Here is a 6,958-nt window from a genome sequence, read left to right as displayed (position 1 = left end):
GAGTCGATAGTTGAAAAGAGATAAGACCCAATGTTGTTTTCCTAAGTTTGAGTTGAGGCTGAGAGATGAGTTGAAACAGTGTGGCTAACATGAGAAGCTAAGGCGTGGTTGAGGAGATGTGAGGGTAATCTGACTGTGACATCTGTCACCCTATTGATTGTCAGGGTCAACTGGGCTGATCTCATTAGCTAACCGTTTCCTCCCCACCCCCCACTTCCCTGTCTCACCAGCAAAGAGGATGACCTTCCCTGGGAGAGGGAGGGATTAGTGCTCTGTTGCAGGTGTATAAATAGGTGCAGTACTCTGTTGGAAGTTCCAAAAAAGGGCTAGAGAGATGGCTTAGCAGGTAAAGCTTTGCCTACAAAACCAGAGGACCCAGGTTCGATTCCCCAGGACCCACGTAAACCAGATGCACAAAGTGGCACATGTGTCTGAAGTTTGTTTGCAGCAGCTGAAGGTCCTAAATGAGATTAAAAAGTTAAAAACAAGAACTTCCAAATAATCTCTTATGATGAGGCTGAGGGCAGTCCTCTCTCCCATGCCACGAGACCCTGGAGAGATAGGTGGGTGGATGAGGAACACCCTGGGCTTAGTAATACCCAACCCTTCCTGTCAAGTAAGAAGGCTTATGGCTCCTTACTTTGGTAGGGACAACCTGGGCTCGCACCCAGCATTCCAGTCATGGGCTTTCTCTACACCATAACTTAGCAGTTCATGGTTAGTAGCCAGCAGAGTTACAAGTGCAGATGTGAGGATGGGATGAGACATGCCAGAGTTCTGTTTTTATTTTTATTTTTTTTATTTTTTATTTTTTTAAAAACTGGTTGCAGCTCTTTTTTTAGTTTTATTATTATTATTATTTATTTATTTGAGAACGACAGACACAGAGAGAAAGACAGATAGAGGGAGAGAGAGAGAATGGGCGCGCCAGGGCTTCCAGCCTCTGCAAACGAACTCCAGACGTGTGCGCCCCCTTGTGCATCTGGCTAACGTGGGACCTGGGGAACCGAGCCTCGAACCGGGGTCCTTTGGCTTCACAGGCAAGCCCTTAACCGCTAAGCCATCTCTCCAGCCCTGTTTTTATTTTTTAAATTTGTTGTTTATTTTTATTTATTTGAGAGCAACAGAGAGAGAAAGAGGCAGAGAGAGAGAAAGAGAGAGAGAATGGGCGCACCAGGGCCTCCAAGCCACTGCAAATGAACTCCAGATGTGTGCACCCCCTTGTGCATCTGGCTAACATGGGTCCTGGGGAATCAAGCCTGAAACTGGGGTCCTTAGGCTTCATAGGCAAGCGTTTAACTGCTACGCCATTTCTCCAGCCCAGGAGTTCTGTTTTTTAACTCAAAGTCCCAACAGTGACTTTCTTGAGCTACTTAAGAGCCTTCAGTTTGTTTTAGGGATAGGTGACCTGTTGCCTATGGAAAGAAAGGAAAATGTTAGATGTTGTTCAGAGGCTGTGGGATCCAGGATTAATGATCCTGTCGCTGAGGTAGCATACATACTCAGTGTCACAAGTCTCCCAAGTATGCACCAAACCCATCGGTGGTTAATAATCTAAAGCTGTACCTGATTGACAGCCAGCATATAGGAAGTCACCAGTCACCATGGTAAGCACCATGGGCCGGAGCTCACCCTGCAGGAAGTAGGGCAACTTATCAGTTAATTGCTCCTTCAGATTTGGGGCATCTCTGCAACTTGAGCAGCCTCTTGAAAAATCAAGATTTTCTCGGGTTTTGTCAAGATTTCTAGTCCACCACTGCTTGTGTTTGTCTTGCTACGCCTTTGAAAGAAGGAGCCCAAAGTGCATCATGGGTTGGATACAAAATGCTGACCCCCTTTAAAACACCACAGTTTCCCATGTCTCTTCTCAGCCATCACATCTCAGAGACTCGTCGTCAGCGTAATCCTAGGCCCTGAGTCCTTTTGATGACTGGCAGCTTGGCACAGACCCATTCAAAGAGAAGAGCTGCCAGAAAGCCGGCCTTCATATTAATAATAACTCAAACTCTTAAAATGAATAGCAGAAGATAAGATTAACAGGCAGATAGCTCCACAGTCGCTTGTTCTTCCGCTTCCTTGAGATTCTGGTGGGGAGATGCTCTGAGCTGACAATGGAGTTGCCGGACTTCGCAGCGAGCAGGCTGGCGTTGTCTGCTGCTGCTTCATTCTGGTGCCTTTGCCCTTCTTAAAATATATATATATAGGGCTGGAGAGATGGCTTAGCGGTTAAGCGCTTGCCTGTGAAGCCTAAGGACCCCGGTTCGAGGCTCGCTTCCCCAGGTCCCACGTTAGCCAGATGCACAAGGGGGCGCACGCGTCTGGAGTATGTTTGCAGAGGCTGGAAGCCCTGGCGTGCCCATTCTCTCTCTCTCCCTCTATCTCTCTTTCTCTCTATGTCTGTCGCTCTCAAAAATAAAATAAAATAAAATAAAATAAAATAAAATAAAATAAAATTATATATATATATATATATATATATATATATATATATATATATATGATGCCACTAAGCTGGTGAGGAAGCCATGGGTATCAATTCCAAGCATGGCCATTTGCTGTCATCCAGCTGGGCATATGGCCTCCAGAAGGGACACTCCTCACACTGAGAACACAACTGTCCCACCAGCACCTCGAACCCTCAGCCTCACACACAGGATCCCACATGCAAAGCTTATGATGGCCTGTCTTCCTTTTGTCACTGTTTTCTTTCTTGTGGGAAGGAATATCCAGAGTCGTAGCCCTCCCCGCCACGATGGTCTGCTGCTCTCCTGACTCAAAACCTACAAACTCCATGGCGAATACCAGCGATCCCACTAAGGAGAGTCCTCAGTGGAGTGCAGGTAGGGAGGAGGGAAATGATGGTACCAACATATGATGTGTCCATACAAAGTTTCTACTTAATACAAAAAACATTATAGATGTATGTGTGGATGTATATGATGTATGAGGTGGGGGGGTGTACACATTCCACAGCACATATATGGAGGTCTGAGGAAAAACGTGGGGTGTTTGTCCTCTCCCTCCACCTGCTGAGTCAAGAGTCTTCCTTACTGTCATTTTCTGTCTGTGACACTTCGCTCTATGAATAGGAGAGTCCAGCCAGCCTGCAGCTTCCATCGTCTTCTCCCGTTGGCTCATTTGGATTACAGATGAGTGTGCATCTTGGTATTAGGCTTTAAGTGGTTCTGGGGAGTTGAACTCTGGCTGGCCGGCTTGCAACCAAGCACCTTTAACTGCTCAGAACATCTCCACAGACCATTTCTATTTAGTTATTTATTTATGATAGAGAGAGAGAAAAAAATGGGTGCTCCAGGGCCTCCGGCCACTGCAAACAAACTCCAGACACATGCACCACCCTGTGCATCTGGGTTTCATGGGTACTGGGGAATGGAACCTGGGTCCCTAGGCTTAGCAGGTGAATATCTTAACTTCTAAACTGTCTCTCTAGCCTGTGTTTTCTGCTCTTCCTCCTCCTCCTCATTCACCTCCTTCTTTCTTTTTTTTTTGGAGTCAATGTTTTGCTATTTTGTCCAGGCTGGCCTGGAACTTAGTACATAGCATAGCTAGCTTCAAACTCTCCATCTTCCTATCTCAGCCTCCCAAGTGTTGGGGTAACAGGCATGCACCACCATGCCCAGCTTATTTTTGTCTTTTTATTCCAAGTCATTTGATGAGGTGTGGTTGTATTTATTTAATATACATCTCATGGATTTGCAGATCAGCATTCCTCCCTGAAGGACCAACACCTCCATCCCTCCCTTCTCTACGCAGCCCATCTTTGTTCTTCTTGCCCATCTGAGTTATGCACTCTCATTTCTCCTTCTGTTCTTCCCTTTTCCTGTCCATCCTGCTCAATACCAGAAGTCTAACATTTGTAGATATAACCCTTGCCTTTCGTCTTCCTTAGCCAATGGCGGGCTCCAGCAGGAAACTGAGATGGAGAGAGCTTAGATGAAGCTCAAATATTTCCCCTCAGCTCCATCCCCATGAGTCCGCACGTTGGCTGCTTTTGTGTCCCTCTCAAAGGCCACAGGGGTCGTGGGGCATCCTGTCTCACAGCAGCTACAGTCTGTTCCGGGTTCACTCAGCACTGTCTCACCCCACTCCTCCTGTGGTATTCTCTGACTGTTGCTGGCCTTAGAATGACTCCCTGTATCTCATCCATGTCACAGCCATGATGTTTCTGCTTGCCAGTGTCACGTGTTTCCCTCCAGAATGCAATTGACAAGCCAATTTACATGGATTGGGAAGTGACACGGATCGGGAAGTGACATGGGACAACACGCTAGCATGCGCATTTGGTTTGTCCATCATGGAAGAGCTGACAGAAGAATAGACAAAATGCAACTCCTTCATTTCCAAATGTCCCCAGATCTGGCAATGGGAACAGGTACATTTTTATTCCCTTTGCACAGACTTTTCCTAAACTAAATTCAGCCCATTGATAGAAACAAATGGAAACCCTACTGGGCAAGATTATTTTTTTCTGTCTTTCAGTTAAAACATAAAACTAGCAGAACCTTAAAAGTCAACTAGGATTGCTGGGGGCTGAGGGCTCAGAAGGTGGTTGGGGCACAGGGGGTTGTGATCTCTAGAACACTGCTGAATGTTTGAAGTCTATTTTCAAACAAGATACAAAACTGAACAGACAGCTCTTTTTCCTTTTTAGAAATTTTCCCTCAAGTCTGAACTTCCAACAGTCACCTCAATACAGTCTAGAGATTTCATTTCTATTCATTATTACTAAAACAGGATTAGGAAGTGATGGCTGTTCTATCTCACCTCCAGGCCTCACCCTATCCCACCTCCCACTAATATTTAAACAGATACATTGGGTATTCTTGGTTCCTTCCTTGCTCAGGTGATGCTTAGGCAGTGGAAATAGAATGCATCTTGAGTTCTGGAGATGGAGATTTTTTAGAAGGTACTTTTTTTTTAAACCCTGCTATGGCTTCTGCACTTAACGGATCAGAACCAACCAGCCTGAAAAGTGATTCTCCTCATTTATTGGACAAAAAGAGAAAATGGACATGCCAGGGCTTCCACCACTGCAAATGAAGTCCAGATGCATGTGTCACTTTGTGCACCTGGTCCTATGTGGGTACTGGGGAGTGGAACCCAAGCTATCAGGCTTTGAAAGCAAACACTTTTAACCACTGAGCCATCTTTCCAGAGCATAAACATTCTAATTATTTTTTTAAAATGTATTTGTTTATTTGCAAGCAGAAAGGTGTCTGCAAACAAACTCCAGAATCATGCACCACTTTGTGCATCTGCTTTATGTAGGCACTGGGGAACTGAACTGTTTTCTTTGTACCAAGATTCTGTAGGCTGGCAGTGACCCTCGCCAGGCCCAGATTCCAGATCCAGAACCACCATAACCAGGCTTGTGCCTCAACATCCTCATTGTAAATTCGTAATCATAGCATGAGGGTTTCATGAATATTTAAATAAAATAGTACTGGTCACTACTGTTATTAAAATAACATTATTATTTTACGATTATTTGATGCCAAGACTGATGCTGTATGGTTTTCGATAGCAAAGTTCCTCAGACTGGGTGGCAAGGGTAACAGTCACGCTGTAGAGAGGGCTCGCTTTTTCTGAGGGTTCTCCCGTCTTCTCTCTACCTCCACGTGCTATTTCCCGTCTTCTCTCTACCTCCACGTGCTATTATTTATCTCTTTTAGGGACAAGTTTCATCACTGCAGCTCGACTGTTAGCTTCTGGGAGGAGACTGTGTGTTATGAACAATATTAAGATCACAAGCCCCTTTGATGAGGACTAGAAAAGGATTCAAAAACATTGCCAGTTGGATGGATGTGAATCACATGACAGAGACCAATAGAAACCAAGGACGCAAACCCTAGCTGATGAAGTTGCATTTACCTGGTCCCTGGGAAACCTGCAGACACACTGCTCAGCTGCTTGTCAGAGGGGTACACTCAGCCTCAAGCGTGGGAAGAGAGGCTCCAAGGAAATGGGGGTGAAGTGGATGGCCTTGTCAGCGAACCCAACACTTTGCTACCACGAAATAGACTGCGTAGTTGAAACCAAACAGCCCATGGCACAGGATGGTGATAAAGGGCATCCAGTGAGTAAGAAAGGGGTTCTGTGGCCGTCACACCCAAAGCCCAAGAGTGTGACCGCGCCTGACACCCATGAGCACGCCCAGCCTCGCTAACTCCTCCCGTCTCGGGCTTGTTCAACACTTAGCCTTATGCTCATCTTTTGGCTCTTACCATCATTATTGTTGCAAATATCAAGCATATGTTAAGGACCATCCATGTCTAGGGATAAGAGCTCTCAGGTCAGAGCTAGAGATGTGGCCAGGGCTGTCTCCCGCTTTCAGCAGGGCCATGGTTAGCACACTTTCATGCCTCTATGCACTTGCATTTGCTGTAACTTTCACCTAAAATGCTCCTCCCTTATTCTCCACTTTGTAAACTCCTACTCATCCACTAGAAAGCCACTTTTTTTTTTTTTTTTGAGGTAGGGTCTCGCGCTAGCCCAGGCTCACCTGGAATTTACTATGTTGTCTGAGGGTGGCCTTGAACTCATGGTGATCCTCCTACCTCTGCTTCCCGAGTGCCGGGATTAAAGGCGGGCGCCATCACACCTGGCAGAGAGCCACTGTTTTAAAAGCCACTTTCTGGGCTGGAGAGATGGCTTAGCGGTTAAGCGCTTGCCTGTGAAGCCTAAGGACCCTGGTTCGAGGCTCGGTTCCCCAGGTCCCACGTTAGCCAGATGCACAGGGGGGCGCACGTGTCTGGAGTTCGTTTGCAGAGGCTGGAAGCCCTGGTGTGCCCATTCTCTCTCTCTCCCTCTATCTGTCTTTCTCTCTGTGTCTGTTGCTCTCAAATAAAATAAATAAAAAAATATTTAAAAAAATATTAAAAAAACTAAATAAATAAAAGCCACTTTCTCCCTGTTGCCCTTTTAAATAGTACCAGAAACT

The 6,958-nt window shown here is 45.9% G+C and overlaps 1 long non-coding RNA gene across 2 annotated transcripts; it reads left to right on the top strand.

The window, feature by feature from the left end:
- Positions 1–2,718: 2,718 nt before the first annotated feature.
- On the top strand, positions 2,719–6,467 carry LOC123461588. 2 transcript variants are annotated; one of them, XR_006637728.1, is made up of 3 exons: positions 2,719–2,840; positions 4,195–4,390; positions 5,691–6,467. It is a non-coding gene; the product is annotated as an uncharacterized LOC123461588 (long non-coding RNA). The 2 variants fall into 2 exon arrangements; XR_006637729.1 differs by having other exon boundaries at positions 2,728–2,840; positions 4,215–4,390.
- Positions 6,468–6,958: the final 491 nt, after the last annotated feature.

Source organism: Jaculus jaculus, chromosome 6, assembly GCF_020740685.1.
Source record: "Jaculus jaculus isolate mJacJac1 chromosome 6, mJacJac1.mat.Y.cur, whole genome shotgun sequence".
Taxonomy (NCBI): Eukaryota; Metazoa; Chordata; class Mammalia; order Rodentia; family Dipodidae; genus Jaculus; species Jaculus jaculus.
This window is presented reverse-complemented; position numbering and strand designations above follow the sequence as displayed.